This window comes from Pelophylax lessonae (genome assembly GCF_965119305.1).
Source record: "Pelophylax lessonae genome assembly, chromosome: 1".
Classification (NCBI taxonomy): domain Eukaryota; kingdom Metazoa; phylum Chordata; class Amphibia; order Anura; family Ranidae; genus Pelophylax; species Pelophylax lessonae.
Window position 1 is genome coordinate 473,641,854 of NC_138768.1, and position 16,906 is coordinate 473,658,759.

The window sequence follows — 16,906 nt, forward strand, 5'->3', positions numbered from 1 at the left end:
GCATAGCAGTAGAGTACATAAACAAAACCCCAAAAGAGGGGCGGGGGCGGCGACTGTCGGAGGACTCAGAGAAAGGAATTTTACAGGTAAGATTTTACAAAAATTCAGTTTTCTCTTACGTCCTCCGACAGTCACCGCCTCTTCATATTCGTCACTAATGGGGACGTCCCATAGCAGTGTAGACATGAGGGGTGGGAAAAAAGCAGCCGCGCCTAAAGCAACGCAGTACCCACATCGGAGAAAGGAACCTTACCACAATAAGAGAACCAACTGGGCAACAGGAAAAAACGTGCTCAACAGGAGCAACAACCCAGGAAAAAACAAGTAACCTAGGGGTAAAAACACCCCAACAGCCAAGGGCCCAAACAAGGGACCCTAAGGCACTGCCGCACTAAGAACTTTACAGCCAAAGGAAGCATCTGCCGATGCCTGAACATCCACCTTGTAAAATTTTGAGAAGGTGTGAACGGACGACCAAGTCGCCGCCTTACACACCTGGGCCACAGAAGCCTGATGACGATAGGCCCAAGACGTACTCAGAGACCTGGTAGAGTGCGCCTTCACAGGGAAAGGAGGAGCCTTCCCCCTCAAAGCATAGGCTTGCACAATGGTCTGTCTGATCCATTTGGCGATGGTCGCAGCAGACGCCGCCATGCCCTTCCGAGGTCCCTCAGGAAGGAAAAAGAGAGAATCCGACTTGCGAAAGGATTTTGTAGACGACAGGTAAACCCCGATTGCCCGAACAACATCCAAGGAGTGCAATGCCACCTCCTTCGGATGCTTAGGCTTCGCGCAAAACAAAGGCAGGACAATATCCTCATTTAGATGAAATTCTGAGATCCTCTTCGGAAGAAAAAAGACGGGTTAGGTCGCAAGACCACCTTATCCAAGTGAATCACCAAATACGGGGATTTGCAGGACAAGGCCGCCAGCTCCGACACTCTGCGAGCCGAAGTGATCGCCAAAAAGGCAACCTTCTTGGACAACAGAGACAACGAGATCTCCCTGATCTTTTCAAAAGGAGCATGTTGCAATGCGGACAGAACAAGGTTCAAATCCCATGGAGGCAAAGGCTCCCTCCTAGGAGGGACCAGATGTCGCACCCCTTGAACAAAGGTGCTAACCAAAGAGACGCCACAGGGCATTGAAAAAGAACGGCCAGCGCAGAAATCTGACCCTTAATTGTGGCCAACGCCAAACGCTGGTCCACGCCCGTTTGAAGGAAAGCCAACACTCTCGACACAGAGTACGAGCGGGGGGGAATATCCCCTGGACTCACACCAGGCAAAGTATGCTTTCCAAGTAAGGGTAGTAAATCTTTCCTGAGGAGGCTTTTCTAGCCTTGATCAACGTGGGAATGACCTCAGGGGAGAGACCCCTATCCGTCAGGACCTGGCTTTCAACAGCCAGGCCGTTAAAGCCAGCGACTGTAAAGCAGGATGGAATATCGGTCCTTGAGACAGGAGATCTTCTCGAAGTGGCAGACGCCACGGAGCGTCGACCGCCAGATTCACGAGGTCTGCGTACCAAGACCGGCGAGGCCAGTCCGGTGCCACCAGAATCACAGTGTGCGGTTCCGAGGCCAACCTGCGAAGGAGCCTGGACAGCAGCTGAATCGGTGGAAAGGCATACATCAGACGATACTGATGCCAGGGCGCCACTAACGCGTCTGAGGCGTCTGCCCGAGGATCGCGCGTTCTTGCCACGAACCTTTCCACCTTGTTGTTTAGACGAGACGCGAACAGATCCATATCTGGGGACCCCCACTTCGCGCACAACATCCGAAAGACATCCGGGTGGGAGGGACCATTCTCCCTGGTCCAGGGTCTGGCGGCTCAGATAATCCGCCTGCCAGTTCTCCACCCCCGGAATGTGAACTGCAGATATCGCCGGGACGTGCGTCTCGGCCCAAGACAGAATGTCGGCCACTTCCCGAGCCGCTCGGGCACTCCTGGTGCCCCCTTGGTGGTTGATGTAGGCCACCGCTGTGGCATTGTCCGTCTGTACCCGAACCAGACGGCCCTGAAGCCTGTCCGTCCAACGCAGAAGACAGATTTATCACTCGCAATTCCAGAATGTTGATCGGAAGGGAGGATTCCTCCTCCGACCAAGTTCCCTGAGCGGACAGAACGCCCAGAACACCACCCCAGCCCGACAGGCTGGCATCCGTGGTGATCACCGTCCACGACAAAGGACGAAAAGACTTGCCCCCCGACACCGCCGGGGACTGGAGCCACCACAAAAGACCCCTGCGGGTGAGGTGGCTCAACGACAGCCGCAAGATCCAGAGACTGCGGACGCCCGTCCCATTTGGCCAGAACCTCCGCCTGAAGATCCCGCGTGTGAAACTGGGCGAAGGGAATCGCCTCGAAAGCCGAAACCATCAATCCCAGACACCTCATACACGTCCGGAGGGACGAGCACTGATTGTCCCTGAGGTACCTGACTTCGCACTGAAGCGTCCGAAGTTTGTCTTCCGGCAGGAAGACCTTCGCTTGAACAGAGTCCAGTATCATCCCCAGGTAGGGAAGACGAACCGACGGACACAACGTTGATTTTGGAAAGTTTCCTGCAGAGTCTGCATCGTGATGGACATGTCGTTCACCAGGCCCTGACTGGTCGCGGACCGAATCAGGATATCGTCCAGATACCCCAGGACAGAAATGCCCTGGGCTCTCAATAAAGCCAGAACCGGCACAAGCACCTTGGTGAAAACCCGCGGAGCCGAAGCGAGACCAAAAAGGCAACGCTACGAATTGGTAATGATCCTCCGCAATGGCGAAACGAAGGTACCTCTGGTGACCCTCGAAAATGGGGGATGTGAAGGTATGCATCCTTCAAATCGATGGAGGCCATGAATTCCCCCGGAACCAGGGCAGCCACCACCGAGCGCAGGGATTCCATGTGGAACTTGCGAACCTGCACAAAGCGATTCAGAGCTTTCAAGTCCAGAATCGGACGTACCTTGCCCTCCTTTCTGGGCACAGTGAACAGATTGGAATAGAACCCCAGAAATCTGTCCCGATGAGGCACCGGGACCACCACTCCCTGGGCCCGCAGGTCCCGCACCGCCAGGTGCAGATCCTGCAATCGCTCCGGAGCCAGCTGAAGGTTTGAGGGGAAAAATCTGCCCACCGGCCGAGAGAGAAACTCGATCTTGTATCCAGATCGAACGATTTCCTGAACCCACCTGTCCCGAATTCGGTCCAGCCAGGGTTGAAGAAAACCGAGCAAACGTCCCCCCACCCCAGAACCGGGTGAGGGCGTCCCTTCAGGCCGTATTGTTCTGGGCAGCAGACCCGGACTGGCCGGACTTCTGCTTACCCGCCCACGGCTTCTTCTGGGAGCCTTGCCCCTTGAAGGGCTTGCCCTTATAGTGCGACCGAAAGGCACAAAAGGACCCCTGAGAGGCCCTAAACGATGTATTCTTCTTACCACGAACAAACTTATTTTTGTGCGTTTGGGGTAAGAGAGTGCCCTTACCCCCAGAAATACCCTTTATCAGGGTATCCAAGGATTCGCCAAAAAGGCGAGATCCCGCGTAGGGCAAATTAGCCAAAGTCTTGCGAGAAGATTGGTCAACAGACCAACATTTCAGCCATATCAGGCGACGGTTCAATACCGCCACACTAGAAAGGCGTGCAGCCAAAGGGACCATATCCAAGTCCGCATCACACAAATACATGACACTCTGATGAATTTGATCCACCATAGCCAAAGTTGTCGGCGGGGCAGAATCAGCCACCAGGGTGCGCCTGAGCACCTGCGTCCAATCCGCAATAGCCTGGGCTGCCATAATGGAAGCAAAAATAGGCTTCAACATAGAACCAGCAACCGTATAAGCATGACGGGCCAGAGACTCCAATCTCCTGTCCGTCGGGTCCCGGAACACCGGGTTATCCTCAGAAGGGATCGCAGTGGATTTATTCAAAATCACCACCGCGTGATCCACTTGAGGCGGCACACACCAACGCTCATCAGTGGCGGGTGTAAATGGATAACGCAGCTTGAACCTACTCGGCACAGCAAAAGGCTTCTTTAAATTGCGCCATTGCTCATCAACAGCGCGCTGAAATTCCGTAGAGCAAGGAAAAACCTGCGATGTTTTGCGCTTTCTTTGCGTCCCATAAGAGGACATCAAAACTGGAGGACATGATTCATCCTGTAAATGCAGCGTTTGCTTGATAGAAGCAACCAACTCATCCATGAGTGCAAGCTCTTCAGACGAGCCAGGGGGAGAATTATTAACCCCCTCCACCTCAGCATCCCCGTCAGACCCCACAAGGTCTAGGGATGAGTGAGACCCTGAGAAGGGCACTCCAGCCATAGCAGCCCCATCGCCCTCTGAATCAGAGGAAATAGACACTCTGGGCCGTTTTGTGGATCGATCAGCCACCAGCATCTGCACCTGAGCAGCTAAATTTGCCACAATAGTGGCCAGATCAGCCCCCTCGGGGGAAGCAGCAGCCCCTTGGCCCCCCACCAAGGTGGGAGGAAACTTGCAATCCTGAGAATCAATGCCCCAGCAAATTAGTAAGAAAAGGGTACTGCCCCTTTAAGATCGCGGCGAGCGTAGCCCACTGCACCCACTATACACAATACACTGACCCCCACAGGGACAAGAAACTGGGCAAGGAATACAGGAAAAAAGGAAAGGTAAAAACCTGGAGAGATCACACAGGCTGCTGCACCGATCGCTGTCCCAGAGCAAAAGGAAGTGATGCAAGACTGACCGCCCCTATGAAGCCTATGCAAGGCTACACAAACATGGCCGCTCGGCTGAGGATTCTCTGGGCAAACAGAAAATGGCGCCGACATGTGGCCTGATCGATCGCCTCTAAAATGGCGGCGCTTGGCGCCAAAACGCCGTGTCTAACCACACAGGACCGGCCACCATGATTTCTGCCCAAAAAAATGGCGGGTCGCCGCAGCGATCACCGCACAGCATTTCCCTAATCTGACTGCTTCATGCTGACACCCAGCAGAGCGGGAGAGCCCCCCCCCCTTCACAGCCCACACACAGGCAGCAAGTCCACACAGGAACTGACAGGGAGCACAGCAGCCACACAGACATGCAGGGTCACACAGTCCCAGACTGACACCCAAATAGACAGGTCCCCACATAGAGTTACACTTACCAGTCCGGGTGGCGTGGGGAGCCTGCTCCAGCGACCAAACCGCTGCACTGAGGACAGGGAGTGTCGCAAGCATGACGCAGTGGAATAGTGGTGCGAAACCGCAATGGCGTCCAGTGAGGTAGCCACCTCACCGATAGCATGCCTGCAGCGAACAGGGATGGGTCGTTCAATGTGCCAGGGCAAAACCTAAGCTAAACGCTCGATGGCAGGCTGGGAAGCCCCTGGCCCTGAGCCCTGGGATCCAGGGTGGCCAGACTGAGACCCAGCTCCGCACGATCATCTTCATCAGAAGAAGCTAACGCTGAAAATAAACAGCTAGGTAAAAGAAAGAGAAAAAAAACTCCAAATAAAATCAAAAAGAGAAAAGAAGCTGAGACTAAGAGCCCCAGCACAGGAACAGCCCAACCTACTCCTGAGCTAGGCATTAGAAACTGAGTTGGAAATGCAGGAAGCAGGGAGGTATTGACTGAGGGGACCACCCCCTAGGGGTGGGATAAGCTAAAAGCTTTGATATTAATATATTGTTGCCTAGCTACTCCTACGGAGCAAAGGTCAATAACCCCATTAGTGACGAATATGAAGAGGCGGCGACTGTCGGAGGACGTAAGAGAAATATTTGTTGGCCGTCACCAGAACGGCCGATTGTTCGCCAGTCAGTACAGAATTCGGCCGACAATCAGCAGATTTGCAAGACTGGGCATGCTCAGAAAAGAAAAAACACACGGAACGTTAACCATCACATGACACCACTTCTGCAGTCTGTTAGCCGACAAAATTCGTGTGCAGTCTTTTGGAGTTTTCAACCGACAGGACAGCTCTGGACAAAAGACGGCCGATCGTTCGGCCGACGATCGCTACGTGTGTACGGGGCTTTAGGAGTACAATTTAAGGGGCCAATGTTTTCAGCAGAGAGTTTACTATTTCTGTGCAACTTTATTAATGACACAAAGCAGCCCCAAATCTGACACCTTGTAAAAAAAATTAAAAAAATATGGAAAAAAAAAAAAAAAAAAACAAAACAAACAGTCAAATCAGTTTGCCTAAATCTCACCTCAAGTGTGCTTATCCAAGGGTAGTGATCTTATTCTAGGGTACATGTGAATCTAATGTTTTGTAAGATTCCCTCATTTAAATAAGATACTGAAAACAACAGGTCTGCAGGAAGTAATAAAGTTGTTATCCAATAAAGAGGCAAAATAATGAGACAAGCACCACACTGAGTATGCCCTATACAATGATCAAAGCTTTATTACCCTCTTCAGGTCCATCCCATAGCAGCTTTACTGCTACAGGGCAGCACCTGTGCACCAGATCATATTTACACACATACACACACAGAGGGACATGGATCCATGAAATCCCTTGGTAAAAGCACCCACCATGTATACAAAATCACTAACTAGGCACGCAGTTAACCCTTTGATCGCCCCCGATGTTAACCCCTTCCCATCCAGTGTCATTAGTACAGTGAGTGCATATATTTAGCACTGATCACTGGTCCCCAAAAAGTGTCAAAAATGTCAGAGTCTAATTATCAGCCACAATATTGCAGTCCTGCTTTACGTAGCTGATCACCGCCATTACTAGTAAAAAATATATCCCCGCGTTTGTAGACACTATAACTTTTACACAAAGCAAATCAATATATTCTTATTGGGATTTTTTTAAACAAAAATATGTAGCAGGATGACTATTTCCGAGGTCCCTCCGGAAGGACAAAAAAAGAATCCGACTTCCGAAAGGATTCAGTGGACAACCAATAAACCCTGATCGCCCTGACAACATCCAAGTAATGCAAGGCAAACTCCTTAGGATCTTTAGGATTCGCACAAAGCGAAGGCAAAACAATGTCCTCATTAAGGTGAAATTCAGAAACCACCTTTGGAAGGAAGGACTGATTGGGTTGCAAGACCACCTTATCCCTATGAACCACCAGGTAAGGGGAGCGGCAAGACAAGGCTGCCAATTCCGACATTCTGCGAGCTGAAGTGATCGCCACTAGAAAAGCAACCTTTTTAGACAGCAGAGGCAAAGAAATTTCCCTGATGTTTTCAAAGGGAGGACGTTGCAAAATGGACAGAACCAAGTTCAAGTCCCAAGGAGGTAAAGGCGCCCTCCGAGGAGGGGCCAAGTGATGCACACCTTGAATAAAGGTGCGAATCAAAGAGTTACGCCAAGGGGCACTGAAAAAGGACGGCCAGAGCAGACAGCTGGCCCTTAATCGTGGTCAACGCCAGGCGCTGATCCACACCGGTTTGTAGGAAGGCTAACATCCTCGCCACCGAGTAGGCACGAGGAGGGAAGCCCCTGGATTCACACCAGGCAAAATAATCCTTCCAAGTATGGTAATGGATCTTACCAGAAGAGGCTTTTCTAGCCTTGAGCAAAGTAGGAATGACCTCAGATGTGAGACCTCTGTCTCTCAGGACCTTGCTTTCAACAGCCATGCCGTTAAAGCCAGCGACTGTAAAGCAGGATGGAAGATCGGTCCCTGCGACAGTAGATCATCTCGTAACGGTAGCCGCCATGGAGGCTCGATGGCCAGTTAAATGATATCCGCGTACCAGGACCGGCGTGGCCAGTCCGGGGCCACCAGAATCACCAACTTTGGATCTGAGACTAACCTGCGCAGGAACCTGGACAACAACTGAATCGGGGGAAAGGGATATATCAGATGATACCGGTGCCAAGGCACCACCAGTACATCCGAGGCGTCTGGCAGGGGATCGCGCATTCCTGCCACGAACCTTCCCACCTTGTTGTTTAGCCGGGATGCGAATAGATCCACATCCGGGGATCCCCATTTCGCACACAGCATCTGAAACACCTCCGGGTGCAGGGACCATTCCCCCTGGTCCAGCGTCTGGCGGCTCAGATAATCGGCCTGCCAGTTCTCCACACCTGGAATGTGAACTGCCGAAATCGTTGGGACGAGAGTCTCGGCCCAAGACAGAATACTGGTCACTTCCTGGGCCGCCCGGGCACTCCTGGTGCCCCCTTGGTGGTTGATGCAAGCCACCGCGGTAGCATTGTCCGTCTGTACCCGGACAGGACGGCCCCGAAGACAGTCCGACCACTGGAAGAGACAGAGTTTTATCGCTCTCAATTCCAGCACATTTATCGGGAGGGAGGACTCCTCCTCCGACCAAGTGCCCTGGGCAGACAGGTTGCCCAGGACTCCACCCCAGCCCGACAGGCTGGCATCCGTGGTAATCACCGTCCACACCAACGGACGGAAGGACTTGCCTTCCGCCACCGACGGGGACTGGAGCCACCACAGAAGAGCCAATCTGGTCTGACGACTCAATGAGACACTCAGATCCAGGGACTGAGGCAGTCTGTCCCACCCGGCCAGGATCTCCGCCTGGAGAGCCCGTGTGTGGAACTGAGCAAAGGGTATCGCCTCGAAGGCCGAAACCATCACCCCAGGCCCCGCATACAGGCCCTGAGTGACGAGGATGGGCTGTCCCTGAGGGACCTGATCTCGTCACCCAATTTCCGGAGCTTGTCCTCCGGCAAGAACACCCTTGCCTGAGCAGAGTCCAGAATCATTCCCAGGTAGGGAAGACAAAGCGACGGAGACAACATCGATTTCTGAACGTTGATGGTCCATCCGAACTCCTGGAGCGTCTGTACCGTGGTGGACAGATCGCGCACTAGGTCCTGGCTGGCACGTGATCTCAGATGTAGATCGTCCAGGTAACCCAAGACCGCAATGCCCTGAGCCCTCAGCAGGCCCAGAACCGGCGCCAACACTTAGGTAAACACCCTTGGTGCCAAAGCGAGACCGAAAGGTAACGCCACAAACTGGTAGTGGTCCTCTGCGATAGCAAAAATGAAGGTACCGCTGATGACCCTCGAAAATGGGGATGTGCAGGTACGCATCTTTTAGATCCATCGAGGCCAGGAATTCCCCTGGACTCAAGGAGGCCACCACCGAACGGAGAGACTCCAATACGGAACTTCCGAACACGCACGAAGCGGTTCAGCGCTTACAGGTGCAAAATAGGACGCACTTTGCCCTCCTTTCAGGGCACAGTGAACAGATTTGAATAAAACCCCCGAAACCTGTCCGAAGAGGCACCGGGACAATCACCCCCTGAGCCAGAAGGTCCTGCACCGCTTGATGCAGGTCCTGCAGACGCCCAGGAGTCAAATGAAGATTTGAGGGAAAGAATCTGTCCGCCGGCCGGGAAAGGAATTCGATCTTGTATCCCGATCGAATGATTTCCAGAACCCACCTGTCCGAGATCCGGAGCAGCCAAGGTTGGAGGAAACCGCGCAAACGTCCCCCCACCCCTGAACTGGGTGAGGGCGCCCCTTCAGGCAGAGGCGGATTGACCCGCCGAACCGGCATTGCCGGACTTCTGTTTACCCGCCCATGGCTTCTTCTGACTGCCCTGGGCCTTGAAGGGCTTGCCCTTGGATTGGTTCTGAAAGGACCCCTGAGTGGATCTAGGCGCAGAACCCCGCTTGCCACGAAAGGACTTGTACTTCGGGTTCTGGGGCAGCATGGTGCTCTTGCCCCCCGTGACGCCCTTCACCAGGGTATCCAATGCCTCGCCAAAAAGGCGAGAGCCAGCATAGGGAAAATCAGCAACTGTTTTCCGTGAGGACTGGTCAGCCGACCAGCTCTTTAGCCATATCATTCGCCGGTTAAGTACCGAGACACTAGAGAGGCGTGCCACTAAAGGGGCCTCATTCAAGGCCACATCACACAGATACACGATTCCCTGATGGATTTGATCCACCATTTCCAGCCGGGCAGGCGGAACATCAGACACGAGGTTGCTCCTAAGCACCTTAGTCCAATCAGCCACCACCTGAGCCACCAAAATGGACGCGAAAACGGGTCTGAGCAGCGAGCCCGCCACTGTATAGGAATGGCGGGCTAGAGACTCCAACTGCCGGTCCGTGGGATCCCGGAAAACCGGGGTATCCTCAGAAGGAACCAAGGTAGCCTTGTTCAACACGGCCACAGTGTGATCTACCTGTGGAGGCACACACCATCGTGATTCCGTAGCCGGTGCAAAAGGATAAAGCAATTTGAACCGACTAGGTACCAAAAATGGACGTTTTAAGTGCGCCACATTTCATTAACAGTGTAATGAAACTCAGCGGGGCAGGGAAAAACCTGCGCCGACTTGCGGGTCCTGTGCGTCCCAAATGAGGACACAACGCCCGGAGGACAGGGCTCATCCTCCAAATGCAGCGTTTCCTTAACAGAAACAATTCATCCATGGTCGCCCGCTCTTCAGGCGACCCCGGGGAAGAGGTATCAACCCCTTCCACCTCTGCCTCCCCTCAGACCCCAGCAGGTCCAAGGAGGAGCGAGACCCTGAAAAGGGCACGCTCGCAGCAGCAGCCATATCACCATCTGAATCAGAGGAGAGAGACAACCTGGGCCTCTTTCTAGCAGCACGTTCAGCCATCAGCATTTCCATGTTTGACACCAAGGTCGCCACTACGGCAGCCAAATCAGGTCTCAGAGGGGCCACAGGAGAGCTGGGGACCCCCACCAGCGCTGGGGGGAATTTGCTGTCCGGAGAATCCATTGCTCAAGGTGACAAAAAACAGTGCAATAAAGTTAGTACTGTCTCTTTAAGAGCGCCGCGGAGTGCGCAGCCCACCGCTTCAGCTACAGTGACAAAGACCCCCAAACAGGAGAGCCAGAAATGACAATACAGAAAGATATTGAGAGCAATAACCTGCAGAGCCCCGCAGAGTGTTGCCACCGAGTGTCCTGCTTCAGAGGAAAAGGAAGTGCTGCTAGAGTAGGCTGAACTTATAGGCTGCATGACCCAGGGAAAATGGCTGCCCCATAGGATTGCATGGGAGGCTCCGCCAAAATGGCCGCCGGACATGCGGTCGGAACGATCGTTCGGATACCGCAAAATGGCGGCGGATGGCACCTAAAACAGCATGTAGATTGCCCATAGAGAAGCCAAACATGCCTGCCCATACTTAAAATGGCGGACCGTGCGGATTCACACCGCTGCGGCCGCCACGCACACAGTCTGCACCCCCAACAAGCACCGAAGTGACACAGGGAAGGGGACCCCCAAAAAACATACAGCACCGCAGCGCATGCACAAGCGATTCCCGCAGGGCCCGCATCAGGGAGTCACAGGTACAGACATGGGGGACACACAGCAACACAGGACTGCCACCCCAGACAGAGGCCGCACACAGAAGTACTTACCTGTACCAGATGGCGTGGGGTGCCTCTATGAACGGAAAGCCGCTGTCCTCATCTGTCAGGGAGTGCCGTTTGCCAGGGACATGACACTGCAGCATCGCAGATGTGTCCTGTGAGGTAGCCACCTCACGGCTGCATCCCTGCTGCGAACAGGGATGGGTCGTTCATAGTGCAAGGGCGAACCATAGCTGAACGCTCGATGGCGGGCTGGGGGTCCATCTGACCCTCTGCCTTGGAGACCCAGGGCGGTCAGTCCGAATCCCAGCACCGCATGATCCATCTTCATCCGAAGAAACGACTAAAACTAAAGCGGACAAAATAAACAGCTAGTAAAGTAAGAGAAAACTGACATTTTCAAAAGAAAATCAAATAAAAAAAATTAGATGGGCTGAGACTGTAGCCCCAGCACAGGGAAGCCTAACTACTCCTGACCCTTTTAGACCCCCCAGATACTAAATCAAAAGTCAAAATAAAAAAATCTATTTTTTTTCTTTTTCAATAATTGGCTTTTTTTTATCAAAAATGACAATTTTTAAGAACTTTTTTGTGTGATTTTGTGTCTGGGGGGGGGGGGGGGTCTAAAATGTGTACCTGTGAAGTTTCAGCTCTGTAGCATGTCCAGAACCATAAAAAAAAAAAAAAAAAAAAAAAAAAAAAGATTGTTTGTATTAGTGCAATAATAGATCTGGAATATGGCTTCTCGCTTTTCACAGCACCTTGCCGGTTTAATAGCAGGCATTTTTTTGGGTTCTTTGCAGTCAGGAAAAACATCTGAACTTGTGTATAGTGGTACTGTGCACAAGTTCAGATGTTTTGCATGCCTCCAAAAACCCCCAAAAAATGCCTGCAACAACACACCTGGGCGTTTTTTTTTTTTTTAACGCTAGCGTTTTTTTGGGCATTTTTTGGGGTTCTTTGGAGGCAGCCAAAACATCTGAACTTGTGTATAGTGGTGTATATGCACACATACTTATATGTATATACACACCTAGCCATATATAGGTGTGATAGTAGCAGAAATAGATTAGTGTAAATGATTTCATTAGCGCAAGTATATATTTCTGCTACTATCACACCTATATATGTCTAGGTGTATATATACAGACATGGTTGTGTATATATACCCCCTATACACATGTTCAGATGTCATGTCTGACATCAAACATGTCCTCAAAAAAGCACTGGCAACCCCTGCAGCATAAAAAATGCTGACAGGGGAGAAGCCATATTCCAGTTCCGAAGAAACTCAGAGAAATGATCATTTCTCTATAGCGGTCACCCTGCTTTGGAAGGGTTTTGTCACCCTTCCATAGCAGTCACTGTCAGTTAACCCTACACTACACTACGGTCCCCTTACACTTAACACTTTCCCTACAGAAACTGAATAAATTAAAGCTAACTAAAGTGTAAAAGAGCACTCCAACTACACTAGATATTCCTTTCCTCACACTAATAAATGCTAAATGACACTTTGTAACAGAAGTAACAGAACAGCATTCCACTCTCTTCCATGTCCCGTATAAGAATGCTAGGAATTTGGCGGGGGCTATCTTATATACTGGGGGGCGTATTCACTAATGATTGGACTATGGACCCCCTAGTCACTCCAATCACATTCCTAGCATTCTCCTGCCCCCTCAATTGGCTTTTGCTAATGGTTCTGGTCCAATCACAGGCTTTTAAAGCCCATTTCCTGTCCCACTGCATTTTGGTCGGTTCTGGTTGCCGAATTCTGAACTTTTTGGGCAAAAAGTTCTAAATTCGGCCGAACCTCGAACACCCAATGTTCGGGCCGAACCGATGGTCGACCCGAACCGTTCGATCATCCCTAGTCACTGCAGGGGGGTATTGACCAGATGGGACAGCCCCCATGGGTGTGTATATGCAAATGCCTTTGTTCTTTTGACTAAGTCTTTATGCCTAGCTACTCCTGTGGAGCGGAAGTCAATACCCAACAGTGACTGTCGCAGGACGTAAGAGAAATAGGTTTCAGCATGGAACCCGCCACCATATAGGAATGGCGGGCAAGGGATTACAGCCTCCTTTCCTATCCGTAGGGTCCCGGAAGACCGGGGAATCCTCGGTGGGTACCAGAGAGGCCCTGTTCATCTAGACACAGTGTGATCCACCTTAGGAGCCACAGTCCAGCGCAAATCCGTAGGAGACGCAAAGGGGTAATGGACTTGAAACCGTTTTGGCACCACAAAATTGCGCCATTGTTCGTTCAGTTTCGTGGAACTCAGCAGGGCAAGGGAACACCTGGGCCGCCTTACGGGATCTGCGGGTAGCAAAAGAGGACTGCTTGCCCGGAGGATTGGGCTCATCCTTCAAATGTAGTGCATCTTTAATAGCGGTAATCAGCGCAGCCATAGCTGCACGATCCTCATCCTCCCCCCTCCCCATCAGACTGGGAAGAACAAGACCTTGCAAGGGGCACACTGTCTACAGCAACCATATCAGAATCTGAATCAGAAGAAAGAAAGCCTAGGCCTCTTCTTAGTATCCCGGTCAGCCTACAGATCCACTTTGGACGCTAAAGTCGCAAGTGCAGCAGTCAGAGCAGAAGATCCAGAGGAACCTGAATCCTCCACTAAGGCTGGGGGGAAATTTGCTGTCCTGGGACTCCATCAAGAAAATTTTTTTTTACCCCAAGGTACTGGCCCTTTAAGCACTCAGCGATCCCACCGCAGTACACCGCTATGAGGACTATGCTAGCAGACCCCGCAAGTAGGAATGAGCTGACAGCCAGAGATATTACCCACAAAAAGAAAGCAAGACAGACCCCACAAGTGTTACCCACTCCTGCCGATCTCCACTGCACAGAAAAGGGAAGTGATGTCACTGCATGAGGCTGAACTAGGAAAAACAGGCTAAGGAAAAATGGTTGCCCATAGAAAGTAATGAGAGGCTCCGAGAAAATGGCCGCCGACATGTGCACAGAAAGAACACATTGCCACACACAAGATGGCGCCGTAAGGCGCCAAAACACACTACATTCATTGCTGCAGAAGCGCCCACAGTGAAGCCAGCAGCATGCCCACACCTAAAATGGCGGACCCGCGGTTTTTAACCCCGCAGCGGCCGCCGCACATGTCTGCACCCCAACACACACAAATAGTGGCACTCAGGAGAGGGACCCCCATAACCCCCCCACATATCGTCCCAGACGCGGTAGAGCCGCCGCAGGGACCGGGAGTTAAGGGAGCCCCGAACGCACAGACAGAGGATACCCCAGACACATCAGACTGCCATCCACAGACAGAGGCCCCACACAGAACGTACTTACCGTACCCGATGGCGTGGGCGCCTCTCATCGGCGGGAAGCCTCCCACCCCAGGCGGTGGGGGTGCCGTCAGCCAAAAACGCAGGACGCTAGCAACGCATGGAACCAAGGTTGAGACTTTCAAGCGAGGTGGCTACCTCGCGGGCTTTCATCCCTGAAGACAGGTACAGGTCGTTCGCGAGGCCAGGGCGTACGCATAGCCTGCTAAACGCTCGATGGCGGGCTGGGATTCCATAAGGCCCTCTGTCCTGGAGCACCAGGACGACCAGTACGACTCCCAGCTCTGCAACGCCGTCGTCATCCGAAAATCCGACTAACTAAAACGCTGACAAATAAACAGCTAGAAGTGCAAAGAAAACAAACACATTTGCAGAAAATAAATCATAAAATAGAAGAAAAGGCTGAGACTGTAGCCCCAGCACAGGGAAGCCTATCTCACTCCTAACTAGGCAGAAGACAAACTGGGTTGGGATGGCTGATAGCAGGGGGGTATTGGACCAGTGGGACAGCCCCCATAGGTGTGTCTATGTAAATTACTTTGTTTTTAACAAGTCTTATGCCTAGCTTGCTCCTATGGATGAGGTCAATACCATTGGTGAAGACTGAATGAGTGGGCGGCGACTGTCAAGAGGACGTTTTATAGCAGAAAGTAAAAATATATATATTTTTTCCAAAATGGTCTGTCTTTGTTCATAGTGCAAAAAATAAAAAGTCACAGGAGGTGATCAAATAACACAAAAAAAAAAAAAACGGAATTTTTGTAAAATCTTACCGTAAAATTCCTTTCTCTGAGTCCTCCGACAGTCGCCGCCTCCTCTAAGTCATCACAATGGGGTATTGTCCACCTGTCCGTAGGACCAGCTAGGCATATAGACTTAGTCAAAAGACAAAAAGCATTAGCATATACACACCCCACGGGGGCTGTCCCATCTGGCCAATACCCCCCCGCATCACCACTCCCAACTCAGTTTGGTAGCATAGCAGTAGGTAATAAGAACCCCACAAAAGAGGGGCGGGGGCGGCGACTGTCGGAGGACTCAGAGAAAGGAATTTTACGGTAAGATTTTACAAAAATTCCGTTTTCTCTTACGTCCTCCGACAGTCGCCGCCTCCTCTAAGTCATCACAATGGGGATGTCCCAAAGCAGTATAGACATGAAGGGTGGGAGACGCAACCGTAGAAAAGGCAACGCAGTACCCACATCAGAGAAAGGAATCTTACATGCACTGTAAGAACCAACTGGGCAACAGAGAAAAAAACAAGCTCAACAGGAGCAACAGCCCAGCAAAGCAAATGCCAACAGCCAGGGACCCAGAGAAAAAAACTCAAGGGTCCATCATGGCACAGCCGCACTGAGAACTTTGCGGCCAAAAGAAGCATCAGCTGATTCCAGAACGTCTACTTTGTAGAACTTGGAAAAAACGTGTGCACCGACGACCAAGTCACCGCCTTGCACACCTGGGCCACCGAGGCCCGATGCCAATAGGTCCAGGAAGTACTCAAAAACCTGGTAGAGGGCGCCCTAACAGGGAAGGGCGGAACCTGTTCCGTCAAGGCGTAAGCCTGATCAATGGTCTGTCTGATCCACTTGGCAATAGTCACTGCGGACGCAGCCATGCCCTTCCGAGGTCCCTCAGGAAGGACAAAGAGGGAATCCGTCTTCCGAAAAGACTCCGTAGACGACAGGTAAACCCTGATCGCCCTGACAACATCCAAGTAATGCAAGGCAATCACCTTTGGATGTATTGTCTTCGAACAAAGCGAAGGCAGGACAATGTCCTCATCAAGGTGATAATCCGAGATCACCTTGAGAAGGAAGGATGGGGGTGGTCGCAAAACCACCTTATCCCTGTGAATTATCAAGTAAGGGGAGCGGCAAGACAACGCCGCCAGCTCCGACACTCTGCGAGCCGAAGTGATCGCCACAAGTACAGCAACTGTCTTCAACAGCAGAGGCAACGACATCACCCTGATATATTCAAAGGGAGCCCGCTGCAACGCGGACAGGACCAAGTTCAGGTCCCATGGAGGTAAAGGCTCCTTCCTGGGAGGAGCCAAATGTCGCACACCTTGAATGAATGTGCGCACCAAGGAACGAGACGCCACAGGACGTTGGAAAAGGACCGCCAGTGCTGACACCTGGCCCTTTATTGTGGCCAGCGCCAGGCGCTGATCCACTCCAGACTGGAGGAAAGCCAAGATTCTCGACCCCGAGTAAGAACGAGGGGAAAACCCCCTGGACTCACACCAGGTAAAGTAGGCCTTCCAGGTACAGTAAGATCTTAC

The 16,906-nt window shown here is 51.9% G+C and overlaps 1 long non-coding RNA gene across 1 annotated transcript in view; it reads left to right on the forward strand.

Moving 5' to 3' along the window:
- Window positions 1-16,906, forward strand: part of LOC309556606 — a 247,410-nt gene that overhangs the window by 145,504 nt on the left and 85,000 nt on the right. The gene's annotated exons all lie outside the window — the stretch shown is intronic.